The following is an 18,172-nucleotide window of genomic DNA, read 5'->3' on the forward strand; positions in this document are numbered from 1 at the left end:
TTGTATTTAAGGAGATCCTCTAAATTCAAAGTCTGACAGGTGAGGACTGCTGAAGTGTCCATATATCCCCAAGATCAGGATTTCAGGCCATACTGATTAAGCAAAGTTTTTGATACCTGCAGCATACATAAATGCTGCAGCTATCCAAAGCTTAGCTTAATCTACTCCAACATCTTAAAACAGCAACTAGTAGCCTAAAGAAAGAAGTGCTTGCATTTCTTCAATGAACACCTTTGTCCTTAACCTTTTCTAACCTTATGCCTTTGAACACAAAGAAATTTATTTCTCTTACCCTCTATCAGAACTATCAATAAACTTTGGCTGTCCTTTGGAAATTTGTTAACTTCTTTTGAGATAATAAACTGTCATGATAACATCAACGCATAATTTTGCGATATGTTTCCTTTTATTAATTTAAAAATAATTTTAAAATAATTGGATTACTATGTCACTTCCTTATTAATATTATGTCAAAAAATAGGTGGAACTACTATATTACCTGTATAATCATATACAGATGATAAACTTCTGTTGATCTAATTGTAGTTCTCCAATTATACCTTCAATGGAAGTTTTTCATCCGCAAAATGAACTGTCCTAAGCAATTACTTTGCAACATCGTTCACCTGTGCATCAAAGCATTTTTCTAAAATTTCTACCTACTCATATTTTTGAAGGTATTTTCTAACCTCTTCCAGATGCTTTTATGCCTTTATGCTGACAGATCATTTACCTTCGGTTTTGATCCTAGGTCCTCTGTGCACTATTTCTGCACATTTCATTCAAAGTATTTCTATTTTTATTAAAGCAGATCTCCTCTAGGTGCAATACCAGTTTTTCTGTGTCCCTTGTCTTTCCACAGGCCCTGTGAGGAGCTGTCTGGCACACTGGTGACTCAGGGAGGACAAGGGCAGGTCAGTGGCAGTCGCATCTCTCCACTCTGGGAATCTACATCTCTGACTGTCAGTCAGATGTCAAATTTAACAAACTTTACAGCACTCATAAAGGTTTTTTCTTCACTCAGACTGGATAAGGTGCATTATCATTATTTGATTTTCTTCTCTTCATTCTGGCTTGATGACAAAGGCCACTCTAGCTTTTATAAAAGCAAAACTTCTGAACTAATGTTATGCTTTGTTTTTTAGAAATTATTCATAAGACTCAAATCCTTTTGAGTCACAGTACAGTAAAAGAAAAAATATTGATACTAGCAAAAATAAGAACATACATTACTAGCTCTCAAAATATCACCAGTGGCAAAGTACTTAAATTAATTGTGACTCCATACAGAAGTCTATTTTTTTTAATGGTCTTTCTTCTGGAGAGACATTTAATGAAAACTAACGTTAATCTGTTGAAAGACCCGACAAAAGTATTTCTGAAGCTGTACATCAGACAGCTGAGCTGTATCTCAGACTGCTGCCAGAGAACAAAACCAAAAAATGGTTTGGTTAAAGATAAAATATAAAGCAAAATAGCTTTAGCTGCATTAAGCATAAATGTACATAGACTCAATTTTCCACTTGTTCTCATCTCTGAGGCATCTTATGTCTAAAACTGCATGGTTGGTGAATTCAGTAATTATGTACTTGAAATCTAAAACATGAACGGTGAAAGTTAGAAAAAATGTAATCATTTGTTCTGTGGTCAACAGATGTAATGAAACAAGCCTTCCTACAAACTGAAGTCCTACTTCTCTCATGCTTCTTAAACAAAATAATTTCAGTTTCTTTCCCAGCACATGTACTTCCTGACATCTCCTCTGGGCAGGAGACACTGCCTGCTATGCTTAGCCCAGAGTGTGTACATGTTGATGCTGCCAAGGGAAATATGTAACAGCTTTCCACTCAGGAGGGCACTGATTTGGGTTTTTTCCTCTGTACTCAACCATGGACACCATGAAACTTCTAAGAACCTAATTCTCTTCAAGGCTTGCAGAGAACCTCACTCATTTTAGTGGGAGTTAGTACAGAAGGTCAGAATTTGATGTAGAGAACTGACAGGCAAAAAGCAGTTGCACAAACCTCATTTCCTTAAGAAACAATAAAATGTTATGGCAAATTAAAGTTCCATTACATTAGCAGTGCTGGCAGCACCAACTCTATGAAAATTTCATCAGCTTATTAAATTTGAGTTATGTAACATAAGACTGTCATAATGGAGTTAAATATACATGGAAAATATATCCTAAAATATTTATTTTGAATTTTATATGTACCCTGCACACCATAATTTATATATATGATATGTCCTTGTGTGAAGCAAGTCCCCAAAAGTATTTAACTGTATTCATGATATTTTTTTCAGCTGTAGGTTTCTCATCAAAATAGAAACCAATCTAAGTGATGAGATAGTCTGATCCTTGCACACCTCCAAGGCTGAGCAGCTGGAACACAAAGTGACAGTGGTTGGAAGCACAGCCCCAGGGCTGTGCCTGAACCAGGCAGAGCAAGGAGCTGGAACGATTCACAAGCCAGCTCCAAGAGCTGTTCTGTTAGCTACTCACTCATGGGTCGTCACAGCTTCTACTTCTTGCTTAAATTTCATGACGAATATAAAGATGCTTTAGTTTTACTCTGTATTGAAAGGAAAGGTCAAACAGGATTCATGTCTTGCCCACCCTACTGCTGTCTTTTCCATGCCTTCCCCAAGGGTGGAGTGGCTTTCACCAGAATCTCAACTCTCTGAAATTCTGCTCCTTAAGACCCAGAGCTTAAGAATTTCCTTCCTACAACCTACATGACTGTTCATTCCTTTCTTAGTTACACCCCTGAGAAACAACTAATCCAGGTTGGTTTGAGTGCTTTGGATAAATAATAATGCTCCTTGTTTGCTTCAGTTGGTTTTCATTCAGGGAAAGCCTCTGAAAAACCCTCTGACACCTCCTGGTTTCCGCATTTCTCATGAGGAATTTCCAGGTTCCTCTTCCCAGCCCTACTCTGCGAGGCTGAGCCATGTTGCTGGCAATCAGCTGCTTGTTTGACCTGTAAAAACATCCACAGTCTGATTGCTCCTGTCACAATTTCCCAGATGCAGTTTGGCTATTACATGCAAATGCCTCTTATGAAATGACTATAAAAAGCTAAATGAAAACCTCCTGTCAAAACAGAGATTGTGATAAAGATGTTGCTCACAGAGCCAACACCAAATTCACACAGACATATTCCCAAGCCTGCACAAACATCACTCACTTTGAAAAGTATTGTTATTCATTTTCTATCAAACAAGGGGAAGAGAAATCAGAAACACACAGGTTGCATCTCCCACCTTAAATATTATCTTCAAGACAACTTCTCTAAGAATTGGTTATCAGGAGCCAAGAAACTGATAGCAAGTTAATGCAGCTCAGGAATGTACTCCAATAACTCACACGTGGTCTGCTGAAGCACCTAATTTAATACTTAAGCTTCCTAAACAATAGGCCTGAAATATCAATACCATAAATTTCACTCTTCCTGGACTTCTCCACACAAGAATGTGTCCAGTTGGTTCAGTATTGCTCAACTGAATTTCACTGCAAAAACCAATAATGGGAATTTTGTAGAGTCATGTTGCAGGCACAAAAATGCACACACACAGACAAAACTGGAACATACCTAAGATATGCATGCAACCACAACAGTGAACAGGGCTCAGCAGCAAGAGGGAGACTTCAATCATAAGCCACAGCTCTCACCTGAGTTTGAGCTTCAAAATACAAATGAAATAGAAATAAGGCTGACTTTCTTTATCCACCATGAAATGAAACATGGACCATTGTTCTAGGTTTCTATTACTGTTTAATTTAAATCCTTTATTAACTCCAAGGCATGTTGTGGATATAGAAGAACATTTTAATTTAGAAGAATATTTTCATCTTCAAACTCTGTTGTGAAGCAGAAGAAGGAACATTTTCAAGATGCAATCAAGTCTGTGGCCACAAAGCAATGTGCAGGCCATTTCTGCTTTTCCCTGTGCAGACCTGGTAGAGAGATGGTAGCTGGTGAGTTTGTCACCCTCAGTGATCCACACCTGTGATTTATGGAAGAAAATTACTCACTGCTTCTAAGATTACTGTATTAGGTAATTTTTTGTTATGGTTATGAACAGGCTGGTAGGAATCTGTAAGGAATACATGGGGGTAAAGAGCCCATAATGACAGTCTTTGCCTCCTTTAGGCAAGCCTAAGGGAAGGGAATAATAGCTGATGGGAGTTTAGTGGCCTAAAACTCTTTTTCCTAATGTCAAATAGTTGAGAACTGGATTTCACTGGAAGCAATTATTCCAGAAGGATTGAAACAGTGATAGAAAGAGAAAACTGAGCTAAGAAAAATGGGGTAAAATAGAAAGGAGGAGAAGGAAACAAAGAAACCTCATCAGAAAAATGGAGATGGGAAGCACCTGGGCCATTGAGATCAGTTTGTATACCTCAGCAGTATACATACCCCTCCTCATACAATTTCATACTTCAAATGCCTATTTTTGACAGAGCTCTGGAAACAAACTCAATTTTCTAAATGAAGTTACCCCTAGTAAAAAACAAGTCTCTGTAGGCCACCACCCCTCTTGTTTCTGCATAGAAGATCACCTCTAGCAATATTTTTTTTGGCAAAGCAGATTTCCTTTGCCACTACTCAGATGAAAAATGTGACCACCTCTCCAGAAGCACTCTGCAGTGATGCAGACTCAAGTCTATCAAGAACATCAGCCAACCCATCTAACACCAGTATCATCTCCAGCTGTGGAAGCCACTTTTCTGATCCATTATCTGTCCCACAGCTTATCTCCTGGGAGAACAGCCCATCTGGCTGCTGCCAAAACAGACTCACTGCTTTCCCATCAGCTCCCCACACTGCTCTCCTCACCAGAGCAGCACTCAGTAGGCAGCAGATGGTGTCTCTCCTCCCCACATGTGACGCACACCCAAAAGCTGAACTCTTCACACCATTATTTCCAGTAATATGAGATTTTTTCTATGTTACTTCAGCAGTTTCACAGTGAGTAATAATCTAATTTGCAGAAGCAATTGCTTAAATCTTGATGTTGTTCTGGCACTTTCAATGCTCATAAGTTTTGGAGACACTTTCAAAGCAAGGATACACTAGTATTAACACTGGTAGCCAGGATACACTCTCTATTAAACAAATCCTTCAAAGGTGATTATTGAGATTCTCTGAAGCTTGTTCAGTGCAAGCAATCAAATATCCCATCCTACTGCATCCGTGGGAGTAACTAAAACAGGTGTCATCCAGGAGAGAGCAATTCCATTTAAACCTCTCTTGTTTGTGTGCATGCATTTGCACATGTATAGACATGTAGGTGCATGCAAATGACATTAAAAAGATATAATGAGCTGTTAGCAGCAATGCTGTTTAAATTGCCATGATGCAGGATTAGCAGAGCACATGTAACTCAGCAGTTTGCTATACCTCATGTGCAAAATCAGGTATGCACTACTCAGTCATTTATAATTCATGTTTGGATCAGATTGTTGTCCAGTTCTCAGTTACAAAGTACTACGCTTCCGCTATTTCTCAATTTTAGAATGGTATTAATTTTGAAGAACAAGCATGAAATCTTATCTTTAAAATGGAGAGCTATATCCCAAAAGGCTCTCAAGCAAACTCAGCAAGGACCAGGAAATCAGCTGAAGGTGCACTTCTAGTGTGCAGTTTCAGTCATCCTTGAAGTAATAAATGGGAGAATTATACACTAATATATAAATATTCTTAGAATGAACATGTAATTTCTGCTTTTGTATTTGGTATAATTAGGACAGTACATGATGTTAGTGAAGTCATTACTGGTATTCTGCATTTAGTCCTTGAATCAACACCTTAAAAGAATATTTAAGATCAAATTTAAAGTTTCTATTTAGTCACAGTTGTCAAACTTGCCTTCGGCAGGACCTAAAGAACTTTAACCTATTGGGTTATTCAAAACAAAGCTAAGATGAAATTGTATACTCCACAAATACCAGCAGACAGCAAGAGATTTCATACTATCTGCAGTGGTTTTGAGTGGGATTTATACAGCCTATTGTTTAAAAAGTCCTTAGTGTAAACATTAATCTGTGATCCCTTGATTTGCTTTTTAGTGAATAAGCATTTTTAATAATGCAACTATCAACAAATTTAATACCTTACTGAGACATCTTTAAAAAAATAAAACCTATGTATTTCAAATTAATGTCCATATCAAAAAAAGGTTCTGTGGCCTGCAGCTATCTAGTAATTGTTTTTTGGGTCTTAAAATCTACAAGTAACAACTATTTTGCAGAATTATTGGAAGGTCAAGTAAGCACTACTTTGCAGACTTAGTCTCTTTACAATGAAAACACACACTGTTCTTGATGGAAAGTGAAATATAGCAAAGATGTCAAAGTCTGCAAGGCCATTTGACACACTCAGTTCCTATTCACATGAACTACTTTTTATTTATTTGGGAAAACTGGCAACACATAAAACTGCATTAATGTCTTGCCTTGATTCAAATAGATTTCACCACACCCATGATCTAAGTGCCAACACAGATGCTTCCTTCCTCAAGAATAGGAGTTGGTGTTTGACACCAGCATCAATTCCAGAGGTTGGTTAGACAAATATCTGGATAATCTTCCTTCCACAGGCTCTACCTAAGGATAGCAGTGCTGAACATTAACAAAAGAAGTGTTTTGAACATCTGCAAGTGCTCTGCTCCTAATCTACAATAAATTATGTTGTTTATGCAAACAGTGCTTCCTCTGAGCAAAATATAGTTTAATTTTCTTTTGCAAATGAAGGGCTTGTGGGTTATTTAGGGAACTGGTATACATCATCTCTGTTACATCAGTTACTGTGTTTCCTCCAAGGCCACTGGCTTTTGTGGTCCACTCTAGCAAAGACTTCTCTGGACACCCCCAGGTATAAGTATCCATGCCTGACACTCAGCATTTGCTGCTGGTTTGATAATTATTGAACTCACAGCTACATATGTGCTTCCATACTGTCCTGCCAAAGTCAAAGGATTTTGCTGCCAGGGGGAACCCCACTCTGGAGGTGCCTTTCAGTAACATACCAGTCACATTTTAACCCCAAGCAAGGTGGGAAAATACTCAGGCATGTTGAGAAACTGCAGCAGTAACTACACTGAAGTATGCATGTAATAAATACAAACTTTTAAAAAATTAAATGTTGAAGGCACATGGTCCTACCTATTTCACAAGAAAATTAGTCAAAGACACAAATATAGTTGATTCAGGCAATCTTAGCTGGACATAATTAATCTTTCCACAGTCCCTACTCTTTCAAACACCTGAGTAAATTATAATCTTAAACAAAATTTTCTCAACAGAAAATGGCAAGATAAATTACCTGGCCTGTTGCAATGTATCACTGTATCACTCAATAACTCAATTTCTGCAAATCTGCAGCACTTTTATAAGATACTGCTGTACACAGTGCTATTGAAAAAAAATGTTGGTTTTCTTTCAAACAAAAAAAAAAAAAAAAAACAACTCAAAAGCACAATTAACTGCATTGTTGTGAAAACTGGTGCATATCCAAAACAGCTCACAGGTGAAGATCCTTTATCAAGGAGACAATGGTAGATATTTACATTTCTGCCAGTCTGCTCCACAAGAGGAGCAGACCACTCGAACAGTCCAAGGATAAGAATGTGGAGCAGCAGAAGCTGAGGCAGTTGAGTAATTCATCTCTCAAGAGGAATGATTGCACTCTGTACTGGCTGGCACAAACTGCTGAACAACAATCTACTATGTGGAAAACAGATTGCCCTTTATACTTTGCTTAGGCCTCTACCAAAAGCATCTTAAAACACTTGAGTAATTTGAAAATAATGCCTCCAATATAAAAGGCAGATATATAGTTCTAGAAAGTAATGCATAATAAACAGAATCTATCCTATGAAGGCCTTTCCAGGGAAAGGCTTATTGGACCTGTTTCTGGTGATTAAAAAATACCCAAAAGGAATTCTGCAAGACTGTTGACAAGTATTTAGTCTGAAGTAACAGTTACAACCAGACAGAATCTTTCATGTTTAGAGGCATTGCAATGAGGAAGAGACTCCATTGCTGCACAGAAATACATCTATATATGAAAAGCACTAGTTTTGAATGCTTGGATATTTAATTAGTTGACAGCATACCTCAAAGAGACTTCTAGATGAGATGCTGCAGTTTATGCAATAATTAACACACCAGCATTACTTCTGCTGAATACCTGAAGCATGATACACTTGCCTCTCAACCTTCTCTTCAAATACATGAGAGCCCTTGTGCTTGGTCTTGTCACAGAACCATGTCTCTGAGCCAGACACCAAGAGAGGGACACAACAGGCACTTTTTGCCACTTCCCTGCAGCCCTGGCCCCAGTGCTGAGCTCTGCCAGAGAGTGCTCCTCTATGGCAGCTCAGCATCTCTCCCAGACCTGAACAAAACATGAATGACCGGCAGATCCTACAAACACTGGCTAATCCCATGAGGTCAGAGAGTAACAGGGAGGCTGCCCTGTTGCATTCCAGCTGCACTGCCCTACCCCCAGCCTCTGTCATTTCACATGGCAGGCACTGTCTAAAGATGGTGATCGGAGCTGTATGCTCACCATGTGACCTGCTCCCTCTCTGCGCTCCGGGGGCTCAGGAGAGAGCTGTGCAGGACACCAGTGACTTACTCCCAGCTGCTTCCTTCCCTGGGGAAAAGCACTGAATTACATTACACCTGACCTGCATCTCAGTGCAGCTGCACAGATCCCCAGCACCACCTGATGAGCTTGCAGGCAGGTGTCCTCTCCCAGCAGAGATAAGCAATGCTCTCTGCCACTACAGGGAAATGCACACTCTTGCACTTACACCTTCCACACCTCTGTAAGGATCTTTGTTCTTCATTTTCCCAGGCAAACAATAAAAGAAATATTCATCTTTACTGATGACATGAATAAATTAGAAACAGCAGGATATTGTGGCCATTTTGAATGAGGACAAAAAGCATCAGGTATATCCAGCTGCTCCTGGGATCATGAACTCATTTATACAATAAAAGAAAACAGTTCTTTAATTAAAGAGAGCAACAGCACATGCCATACCTTATGTTATGGCATACATTAAGTTATGACCTTCTTGGTGAGGAAAGTATAACATATACTTGGAAAATTGAGTGTGAGGAGCAATGCAATTAGGGTGGATAAACTCATTCTCAAACAGAAAAGCAGTCTGTAAACAATTTAATGGATCTGATCTCAAATAGGGAACAGGTTTCAGGAATGAAAGATCTATCTCAAATGCCTGTCATACAGCAAAAATTATGCCCTTGTAAGCACAGAGGGTAGAAGCCCTATGAACATCTGCTAGCCACAGTGTGGATGTGCTGCAAGTTTGAGAAATGCTAATGGCTCCAGCAGATCTGGCTGATAAGAAGCTTCACTTAAAGGTGAATCGTACTAAGAGCCTAAGCACAGCTGTGTAAGGACAGGAACTAACACAGTGAGCCATGATATACTCAATCCAAATAGAAATGCATTGCCAAACTTCCAGAACTCTGATCAGACAACTGGAATCACAAATAACTATTAATAAGCTGCACTTTCATCTTTGTTAGTGAAGAAACCAGTTTGATAGAACAGAAATAAAAATAGCTTAACAGATGAGTTAGCTCTCTGCAGAAATTATAGCATAAATCAAGGTCCAAAGGAAAAAATAATTCCTAAAATGTATAATCTCATTAGCATTGAACACTCATGTCATACTATATAATATATAAATATATTAATGAACCACGATATAATCCACATACTGTCACATATACACAAAGTCATGTCTTAGTACTTTGGAAATGGATGAAAGATCCAGATAAATATTTGACTCTAGAAGAATGAATTAAACAGTAAAACTGGGGATTTTTGGGCTGTTTGTCAGACAGGTTAGCTAAGGATGACTAAAAACTCAAGTCTGATCTACACTGATTTGTTTAAGTTACAGTTAACTGAAGAAGTATATGAAACAGAAATGCAAGGAGGAATTTCACAAAAAAAACCCAAATCACAATATGAAGAATTACTGTCATTTGTTTCTATTACACAGATCACTTGGGTCTAGTGCTACAGAAACATTCAACACAACAGCTTGTCAATATGTCAAAGGCACTGAGGTTCTGCCTCTCAGAAAGATTACTTTAAAATTGTATGTAAGAGCTGAAAAAAAAGTCACCAACCTCTAATAAGGTAGACTGTTTCACTGCAGATCCAGAGCAAGTATCTAGAAATGAATAAAAAGAGGGTTCACTTGTTTGCTCAATCCTCAGTTTTTCAGTTACCAGTTATCAGAATTTGTTATGCATAACTTCATACGCTGTCATACAATCAGCTTTTAACAGATGTTTCCAGCATTCATAAATATGTGGATTTCCAGTAAGTCACTTTTTTGTATTAAAATAGGACATACCCATAACATTCTACTAAAATTAAAAGCAGATGTTTCCAGCATTAAAATTAAAAGCAGATGTTTCCAGCATTTATAAATATGTGGATTTCCAGTAAGTCACTTTTTTGTATAAAAATAGGGCATACCCATAACATTCTACTAAAATTAAAAGCAGAGTAAACCTGTGTGGTTTTATTTTTCCTGATAACTTGACAATAAGCTATTATAGGCTTCCTTTAGAAACTGGCTTGGTGAAGATTTAGCTACTTTTTCAAGTTATTAACATCTGAGCACAGAAACATTATTAACATCAGAACCACTTGATCCTTGAGCTCTCTCCTGAAGTAAATTACACTGAGATGCCTGCTCAGACACATACTATCACAAAACTCCTGCTTTCTCCAACACAATTCTTCCCTCTGTGGTATCTCTTCTGACCCCTCCTTATATTTGTCTCCATCCATCAAATTTTGGCATGCCCTTCCAGGAAAAAAAAAGTACACAACTTTGGGTACGACTTCTTTGTCCCAACTCTTTTCTGATTCACAGTTATAGATGCTGTCAAAGTACCTCCAAATCTCAACTGCCTCCCTTAGGAGTTTGGGAGTTACATCCACAGTACATCTTGATCAGTGGATCAAGATAGGAACCACATTACAGCGGCACTAGTTGCAACTTTAAAATGCTTCAAAGATCTACAGCAGCTCCAACCACTGCTTAATACAGAGAACTCACTTCAGAAGTTTGCTACTATAAAAGGCAAAGATTTTCAGCTCACTCCCATCTATTTCCTTTGTAACTGTAGTTCATTCATATTATATAAACAGAATTTTTAATTTGTGTTCATAGTCAAAAGGTCAATGATTCAAGTATATGAGGCATGGAATTATTTTAGATATCTAAAGTCCAACTGCTACTTCTACGAGTGCTGTAAAAATCCAGGCACTCAGGCTCCAAAGTTGTATTACTCCATAGGTAGCTTAGTCAAGGTGTGCCTGTTACTCTGTTTCTCTTGTACTCTGACTTACTGTACTACTTTTCACTGTGCTGAGAGAAGATGATGACTGTACTTTCAGGCTCATCCTTTCTCCCTGTTATAGGTCAGTTACTGTACATGTTAAAACACCTGTGCTTAATCCTTCTGCTGCTGACATGGACAGAATATCATGGTATTTCCCATCTATAAAACTTTCTACCTCCTTGTAACCTACTACTGAGAATATGTAATTTTAACTACTCTTACAGACCCAGACAGAAAAAGATTCACTTTGCCATACCTAAATTTCATTCCCTATTCACTTCCTTGCTGAGTACGTGTTTGCATGGTCAGAAATCTTAGTAACCCATAAAACTGGCTTTCAAGAAAGACATTTATCTTGAGCATGAAGTTCTTGGAGTAACAAGTCATTGAGTACACTCTCAGAATAATGTAATATATTCTGTCATTCTTTCAGCTCTAAATAGAACTGTTTACATGCTTGCTACAAAATTGATTAGCTGGGCTGGAAAATAAATAAAAAATCCAGCATCAAGGTTCTGAATGGTTTTCTGAAATGGCAAGCATTTTAAGAATGCCAATTTCTTCTTAGAGTTCTCTAAACTAATCACATTTTTCTAAAGCAAAGGGATGAGAACTATTTACTATCATGTTCAGTGAAACTCCCTAGCACTACAAAACAATAGTCTTTCTGTAACTCTCTCCATGTTATTTTCTATCATCCCTTTATTGTACACCAGACTTTGCACTTGTTACAAGATTTATATTTATTTATTTCAGCTAAAGCTTATGACTGCTGTACAATGTAAGAAGAAAAAAGAAAAGGTTAAAGAAATCACCAGCAAATTTAGTCCAGGTCAGCAGCTCCCCTCCCCACGCACCAAGGCACAGCAAGGGAAGCAGATGCTCCAGCAAAACTCACTCCTAGTGACTAAATAAGCATCTTTCACAGGCAACTCCGGAAGCCATCAAACTATATTTCTTTCATATCTGAGGAACCGCACTGAACTCAAAGTATTTCAATCTACAGGTACCTGAATCGAGTCACTGAGTTACCTGGGAAAGCAATGGTGTTCATTTTTCAAGATTTCACAATACTGCATCAGGTGTCATGAAAACAGGATTTGATAATTTTAGCTCATAACATAATGAAGACAGGCAGAATACTTTTTTTTTTCAGTTTTACCCCACTTTTCCCATTTGCAGTGGGCTGTAAAAGATAATGAAGTGATTTGCATGAATCTCCATGCATGAAAATTTATAGAAAAACACACAGCATTTTAGAATATCTTCACTTCTTCAGCCTTAATCACATTGTGAAGCAAGAGAGAGCTGTGATGGATAAAGTTTACTGCTGAACTCAGTAATGCCAAAGCAATCATAAGGAGACCTTGAAAACACCACTTTCACACTTTGCTAATCAGAGGAGCCCATCAGTTCAGCACCAGGCACTGGCTGTGCACAGCAGTGGTAAAAAAAGGCCATTATAAATTAACCTCCACTCAGAGAAAAGCCCTTTTGTAGTACTTGTCACATATACAAATACATTGTGGATGACACTGTAGGAGTACGTCATGCAGAAGATCACCCATGGACAAAAAACACAGGGAAAGTAAGAACTTGACCAAGCTCAAAGATGATTACTGGGTTTACATCAGAAAGATACTTGTATCTCCATGACCTACTTAGGAATGGCTTCTGGCTGGGAATACAGCATACACAATCCTGCATTAATAAAAAACATGCATTGTTTTTTTGCATGTCAGGAGCTTAGATATTCCAAGTTTGAAAGACACACAAAGCTGTTGCCTTCCTAGAGATATTAAGGTTCAACTGAAAACTCAATATGCTAGTTTGTTACACTAAAAAAGGATCTCGGTACAGGCCATTAGACAAAGCAGTGCTAAAGGTATAAATTACATTAAAATTTCAGTTCTGACTCAGGACAGTAAGGACTTCAGACATTTCTCTAGTAGCTTTAGTCAAACTGTTGGCAGTAATTTCCCATCCTTCCATAAAGCCCTCCTCTGCAGGTCCACCTAATCCCTTTAAGTGTGTTTTTTCTTCATCCCACACATATAGCCTTTCCTATACCAAAAAAAAAAAAAAAAAAAAAAAAAAAAGCTTGAAAACTGTGAAGAAAACTTAGCTCTTTCTGACACTACTGCGTGGAAGTCATACCAGTCTTCTAAGCTCAGACATTAACTCATCTCACATGCTGAAGGCCAGGCTTAGAGCAGAAAAACAGGAAGGTATGCACTAGCATAAAAAAAAAATTCCAATCATCAGAAGCCAAATATTGAGAAAGCTCCTTCATAGACTATTAAATGGAATTGGGGGGGGGGGGGGGGGGGGGGGGGGGATTGCAGAATTATCTACAACCCTAGAAAAAACCCCAGAGTGTAGTGCAGCACTGACACAGGAAAATACAAAAAGTATGAGCCAGAAAATACATCTCACAGTATACAGGAGTGAGTCAGGTAAAATCAGTTTTAACATTAGTAAAGAGAAGAAAGGAAGAAAGATTATGTTGTAGAGCCCTGAATCAATTACAAAAGTGCTATCACAGCAAATGAGCTCAGAGGGCCACAATACAGAGTATCACCACACATTTCAGAAGGCTTTAAGCATTCTCCCCGGCAGATTCACACATACCTCATCAGAAGGCTTCAGGCACCTGCCCAGCAGAGTAACACCTTACCCCACCCAAGGCTACAAGCATTGCCCTCCTTGTGCTTCAGCCCAACCTTTTATACCTCTGACGGCCAGTGCATTGCACCTGTGTGCCCTCTGGTCCCCTTCCTGATTGGTCAGCACTGACTGGTCAGTGCTGATTGGTCAGTGCTGATTGGTCAGTTCCTGATTGGTCGGTTTCTGATTGGTCAGCATTCCATGTCTCATTACCTTCAATGCTGCCCACCTGCTTTTCACAGCTGTAGCCCATTAGGGATGGAGGGTCAGCCACAGCCTCACTACCAACTACCACAAACTGTGTGCCTACAAAGTACAAGTAATCAACCTTGCTAGAAAACAAGTAAAAATGTCTCTTAGTGGATTTATGAGAAGGCAGTAAGGGACCCCCAGGATTAGCATGCCACTCGTCTTTGCACCAATGTTCTGCTGATTCATTGTAACCTCACTCATCTGTCCTCCAATTATTCTTGAGAAGTATTGACACCGGCAGGCTGCAGGCTCAAAGGATGCTGAAAGGGTGAGTGTGCACCAGAGAATGGAACATACACTAAAGTCTGTGTATTAACTGTATCACTAACTGTAAGGAGCTGGACTGAAATAACAGCTGTATTTTGATTAGAAAGGTAAGATTATAGCTAAAGATAAACCACAGCTCCTCACATCACTCATCATTTCTCTGTCTCTGTAACAGAGGTGCAGTCCCAGGCTGAGCACCAGAGCCCTGCCTGCCTTCAGCAAAGCTGCTGCCAAAGGCATCAAAACCCACACTTCCAGCTGCCACCATCAAGTTAGAATGAGATTAAACAATTTTTAAAATTAATCACAGCAACATCTCATCATCTTCTACTGGCTGCAGACTGTTCCATTAGCTATTTAGGTCTGCAAACAGGGGCAACTAGGTTGGTGAGCAGTGGACATCTAAGATCTCACCCTTCTACAGATGAGCTCATTGCAAACCCAGGCTATGAACAAGTCAACTCATCAGTGCAAAACAGAACAACTGCCAGTGTGCTAAGAGCCTCTGCAATGTGTGCTCCCTGTTTATTCTCATTTTAACTTAGGGCTGAAGCTTAAGTCACTGCTTTTGCAAGGAATTAAAATTGAGTATTATAAGTTGATTCATACTGGAGGTGTATCACAAAGCAAAGAGACAGATGCAGCTCCTGCCTGGGAAATTACAAAGGCTCTTATCCTGAAAAAATTTACATATCAGAAACTTTATTCATGTAAGTAATCATGCAGGACCAGGACCTTATTTAATCTTTCTTCAGAAACTGAGCCTATACAAACAGCACACCAACGCTGCCTCTACTTTGAAAAGCAAATCATTCATTTAATATTATCATTCTACCAGTAATTTAGCTGTAGTGTTGCTAAGAGGATTTCCAACATATTAAAGTATTATTGAAATAATATAACTATTTGCATTTGAAGAGTATATTGTCTATTCCAAACAATACAGCAAGAGATCCCCTCCATATATTAAGAAATCTCTAACTAATCACTTTAAGGCAATGATATTACCCATTGGAGAATATGAAATTTTATTCAAAACCTCCTTCATAAGCCATTCTTCATGCAAGACTGGAATGGCTTCTGGCAAAGCAAAAAAGATCTGCCAGTGACAAGCTAAGTGTAAGTATGAATTATTGTTGCTATAAATAAAAAATGAGGTATAAACAAACAAACCAAAAACCAAACGTACTTGCTTTTTGACAAAGACACAAAGTTTGTTCTTTTTGATTAAACTACCCTTTGTTCTAGAGAATCTTCAAGCTTGTTTTGTTCGTATTGTTCCAGAAACCACATGATAACATAAACCTGAGTTATGTAAGTTACCATCCTACCACATACTAAAGCACTAGAAAACTTTAAAAGTCTCTTTGTAACACCCTCTGGGTGTGAGATGTAGTATTCCAAATGCCTTAGCTGGGAACAAGTTAGAATCACTCTAAACTGCAAGCCTCCTCATTTCTATACTATTTTGAGGCTGAAGAAACACCAGAAAACCAAGAAAATCCTCTATTTCATTGCTACCCTCACTATCTACATATCTTTTATTGACAGTTGGGCAATTAAATAATTTTTTGTAAAAATATGAGAATATTTAAATGGTAACAAATATGTTGCATGAATTAAATTTTATTCTACACTCAGCATAAAGAAGTTCACTTTGTGCTACTTATTGTTAAGTGGTATTTTTAAGCTCTGACTTTGGTGACATTCATGTACCTTTAAATTGCCAGTTCATTGAAGGACAAAACTAGATTATTAGTTATTGGATTTCAGCGATCCAGTGAGCATGTTTGGACAGCCATAGATTTTGCTTGTACATTATACTTTGAGCATTAGATGCATAAGATTTTGTGAGGTGTCCCTGTTTCTAGAATGTGCTGATTACGGCTGGGATAATTAATTTTCACAGTAGCTGGTGTGGAGCTGTGTTTAGGATTTGTGACATAAACAGGGCTGATAACACAGGGGTATTTCAGCTGTAGCTGAGCAGAGCTCACCCACAGTCAAGGCCTTTTCCAGCTCTCACCCCAGCAGTGAGGAGGCCGGGGGTGCCCAAGGAGCTCTGAGGGGACACAGCCAGGAGAGCTGAGCCCAGCTGACACAGGGATGCCCCAGACCACGTGGGGCTGTGCTCAGCACATCGAGCTGGGGAAGGAGAAGGGAGAGGAGAATGTTTGGAGGGATGGTGTTTGTCTGCTCCAGTCACCATTACCTGTGATGGAGCTCTGCTTTCCTGGGGATGGCTGAACACCTGCCTGCCCTTGGGAAGTGGTGAATGAATCCCTTGTGTTGCTTTGCTTGCATGCACAGTTTCTGCTTTACCTATTAATTGCTTTGATCTCAGCTCACTAGTTTTCTCACTTTTACTCTTCTGATTCTACCCCCCACCCTACCAGGCTGCTGGTGCTTAGTGGCCTGCAGGGGTTAACCCACAATATAGCTCTTCTCTGGGTTTGGTCACAAGAACAAATGACTCAGAATCCCTCCTGTGAACAAGTTTCATTCACATAGAGCCACACAAGTGAGATCACTCTGTGCACTAGATCATTATAAGTGTACATCTATAAAGAATTAGGTATTTCAAAGAGAATTTCAGCTTAGGGCGGTATATCCAGTGTTTAATACTAAAGATGTTTTTCACCATTGACCAGAGTAATTACCAGTCCAGTTAAGGTTAGATTTGAATAGTGCCTTCCTATTTCATACAAAATGTATTAGGAAGTGGAAAAAATCACATGTTTTCTGACTCCCTCATTTTCATATATTATTTCACTACTGTATTTGCTCTGAGAGATAATGGGACACTTTGAAAAAATAGCTGCAATAAAAGCATTTACTGAAACCAAAACCATCAAATTAAGAAGGTTTGCCAGAGTGAACCAAGCTCAAACAATTTATGAAGGGCCTCCAAATTTAGGGTTGTCAAAGACCTGTAGCATATTTCTCCTAGTACACAAAAGGAAAATAATCTTTTACCCTCGAGAATAATGTTAGCAAAGTGCATTCAACCAGCTCAGGCTGAATTATGCTAACAACCCTGTTCACCTCTGGACATGGAGACCTTCAATCCATCACTGTAAAATTTGATAAAAATGTTCCGGGAACTGCCAAAAGGTTCATATTTAATCATCACTGGAATCAATAGAATGAAATATTGCAGAAAATTACATGTTCTACATCATTTAAGTTTTCTGATTCCTGACTTCTGGGCTTACAGAGGTAGTCTGCATTACCTTCTAAGCCCTAATTCATCTGGTTTAGAAAGAGTAATTAATTTCTACTCCAAAGAACATAAAACTGTCACCACTTCAAAGTATGTTCCACAGGCCTGGATTTACTGGGAAGAGCAAGAAGCTGCATCTGCCCTTGTTTCTATCATGCAGAACACCCATTAAACAAATGATCCAATTCTCATTACAGGCTTTCCAGCTGGTGAATGCATGCCCAAGAACTAAAAACAGATCTGGATTTAGTTCTACTTATGAAAGGACATTGTATCAGCTCCTTGGGAACAAGCAAAACATTTTTGTAGGATTTGGAGAATGATTGCCTTAAAATTTCTGTCAGGTAGCA

The 18,172-nt window shown here is 38.7% G+C and overlaps 1 protein-coding gene across 1 annotated transcript in view; it reads right to left on the reverse strand.

Annotated features, from left to right (window-relative positions):
* Positions 1 to 18,172, reverse strand: part of CNTN1 (contactin 1) — a 204,600-nt gene that overhangs the window by 134,943 nt on the left and 51,485 nt on the right. Inside the window, exon 2 of the mRNA XM_063155209.1 lies at positions 10,184 to 10,227. The gene's annotated coding sequence lies outside the window, so the exon portion shown is untranslated. The remainder of the gene's footprint in view (positions 1 to 10,183; positions 10,228 to 18,172) is intronic.

This window comes from Melospiza melodia, chromosome 4 (genome assembly GCF_035770615.1).
Source record: "Melospiza melodia melodia isolate bMelMel2 chromosome 4, bMelMel2.pri, whole genome shotgun sequence".
Taxonomy (NCBI): domain Eukaryota; kingdom Metazoa; phylum Chordata; class Aves; order Passeriformes; family Passerellidae; genus Melospiza; species Melospiza melodia.